This window comes from Lepus europaeus, chromosome 6 (genome assembly GCF_033115175.1).
Source record: "Lepus europaeus isolate LE1 chromosome 6, mLepTim1.pri, whole genome shotgun sequence".
Classification (NCBI taxonomy): Eukaryota; Metazoa; Chordata; class Mammalia; order Lagomorpha; family Leporidae; genus Lepus; species Lepus europaeus.
This window is the reverse complement of record NC_084832.1, coordinates 94,973,004-94,975,849: the sequence shown is the minus strand read 5'-3', so window position 1 is coordinate 94,975,849 and position 2,846 is coordinate 94,973,004.

Here is a 2,846-nt window from a genome sequence, read left to right as displayed (position 1 = left end):
TAGTTCTGCTGGGTCCAGGACTGCCCCTGCCTGGCAGCTGTGGCACAGAGGGACAAGTGCACACAGAGTCACCCTTGTCATCGCTCTGAGACGGCAGGCAGGCAGTCCATAAAAGCTTTCTTGCCCATGATAGAGATTTTGTTCTCCCTGGCTCCCTTTCCACCTGTCTGCCATCTGTCTCCTTCATCTTCTCCGCAGGCCTTCAGAGTTGACCTGAGCGCCACCCCCAGTGCCTTCAGCTGTGGTGGTCGTTGGTGGTGGCTTTGGTAACTCCCTCTGGTCTCCCAGGACCCTCAGCCAGCAATAGACAGAAAAGTGATGAGAGCACATGGGAGCTCACTCCAGGGCGCCCTTGGGCGGCTCTGCGCAGCGTCTGCACCTGTATCCAGGAATCCAGACAAGCCCGGCAGAGGGCTTAGGCGTGGATACTGTGCTGAAGACGAGTCGAAGCGGCCTTGCGTGCGTCTTCTGCCTCTCCGCTTTCTGGTTCTGTCCTGGCTGGATTTCACTGGGCTTTTCCCTGGGCTCCCCAGAGCAGGTGATTGCTCTGCTCCTCTCGGTCGGTCCGTCTGCCCTGCCGTATGCCCTGCCGGGTCGGCCGCCCCACCCCTGCCGGCTCTGTTTACCTGGCTAAATTTAAACCTCCACCCCCTCCATTCCAGTGTGACCCACTGGCTGGCGGTCTCCTGCTGGGCTGGCTGCTGCCGCAGGGTTTCCTGACTTCTCTCGCCCCTGTGGCTGCAGTCTGGTCTTTTTGTGCTGCATGAATCCTCTTTCGAGACTTTCTAAAGTTGGTGTCTCTCCTCCCTGCTTCTCCACCCGTGTGGCTTTCTTCCCAGCCCTGCTTCCTCCTGGGTGATTTGGAGCCCGATGTGGTACTGGGGGAGACTCCTCTAGTCCTTCCAGGCACTGGCACAGCTGGGTCCAGTGGCCACTTGGGGGCTGTGCTGACCGTAATCATTAACAGCCCTTAAAGGGGCGTGGGGATGTTTTCAGAATGTCTTTGCACCTCAAACCAGCAGGGACCCAAAGGACTCCCCCGCTCCCGATGTCCTGTTCCTTGCTGTCTCTCCTTGGGGTTTTGCTGGAGAGGGTCTTCTGATTTGGGATCGGGGCAGGCGAGGTGTACATGATGGTTGCCCCTGCTGGGTCCTGGCTCTGGCTCCTATAGAGTGAGGGCGTTGGAGTCTGTTGCCTTGGAGGCCCTTTCCAGTTCCAACCACCCAGCCCGTGCAGGTTTGATAATGTCTATGCTGTGGATCTGCCACCCCGCACAGGTTTGGTGATACAGCTCTGCCTTCCCGCCGGAGGGGCGGCCTGGGCCTGGGTGCTCTCACAGTTACCGTCTCACCATTCCAGGGCTTGCAGGCAGGCTTTGCACTGGGGGCCCAGTTTGTGCTCCTGGCACTGGGCTCCAGCCTGGCAGGGGACTCTGGTTAGCCGGTGTCCCCGGGGATCATGGCCGGGCTCTGTCTCCTGCTCCAGTGACTCTGGGGCTGGTGCCTGAGTTTCCTGGAGGGAGGCACCCAAGTCTATTCTTAAACGGGTTTATAGCCTCTGTCCTCTTGGTAGCTTCTTTGAGGCCCAGAGATGCCCACTCCTGGAAGGTTCCATCTACCTAGCCCAGAACAGCAATAGCTGTGCTCGGGTTAGAAAAAGGCAGTAGATTAGGAAGTTCCTGGTTTACCAGCTGTAGCCCCCAAAGCCGCTGGAGAGTCTCTGCATGTATTCGATGGTCAGAGTCCTACTGAGGGGAGTGAAAAGTGTGACATAAGAAAGACACCGAGTGTCCCCCCACTGTGGCTGTGGTGTGGCCATCCCATCTGCCGCTGCGTCTCCCTTGCCCTCTTGTCTTGGGCAAGTCAGCCCTGCGTTTAAGGTAAGAGCCGCAGAGCCGCGCTGTGCTCCTGGCCCCTGTTGCTGTGCTCTGCCTGCACTTGTGGTGCTCCTGGGTCTCACCCCAGAGGTGCTTTTCCCCAGACCTAACCTATGACGGCCACGGGTAAGAGGCCGGTGATTGCCCCCCAGAGAGGAGGAGGCTGGGGCGCAGTGAGTCCGTGTTGTGGATTCACAACAGTTACATGCGTCACCCATATGAGCTGTTTCTCCTGGGAAAATTTGAGTAATGAATTACTAAATGCTTCATAGAAATCTTGTTTGGGCTTTGAGACTTGCAGTGAAGGTCATTGAACCTTTCAAGAGATTCTGTGTGTAAGTTTAGGACTGGAAGATAACACATGGGGAGGTGGGTATTTGGCACAGGGGTCAAGATGCCACTCGGGATGCTCACTTTTCATATCAGAGTGTCTGAGTTTGAGACCTGGCTCCACTTCTGATTCCAGCTTCCTGCTAATGCAGACCCTGGGAGACAGCAGGTGATGGCTCAAGTGCTTGGATCCCTGCCACTACTGCAGGGGACCTGGATTGAGTTCTTGGCCACTGGCTCTGGCCCCAGCCCAATTCTGGCTACATTCTGTAGGCATTTAGGGAGTTAACCATTAGATAGGAGCTTGTACACACACGCACAGTCTCCAATAAATAATAACAATTTTTTAAAAAATAAAAATTGCTTCAGCAGGAACTGGTGAATGAGAGGTGGGATGTTCTACATTGTACTGTCAGGATGTTCAGTGGGTGAGTGCCCACAGCAAGGTAAGTCTGCAGAGGCCAGGCCAGGGCGTTCAGTGCAGGGTGTGCATAGCCACACTTATTGCCTGTGGGACACTGAAAACACTAACTCCGGGCCGTGTCCTGTGGTGCTGTGCCTTGGAGGGGAGATCAGGGTGTGGCAAGCACATAGCCAGTGCTGGGGGCTCTGCAGGACTCTGTTAGACATTGCTGGGGTC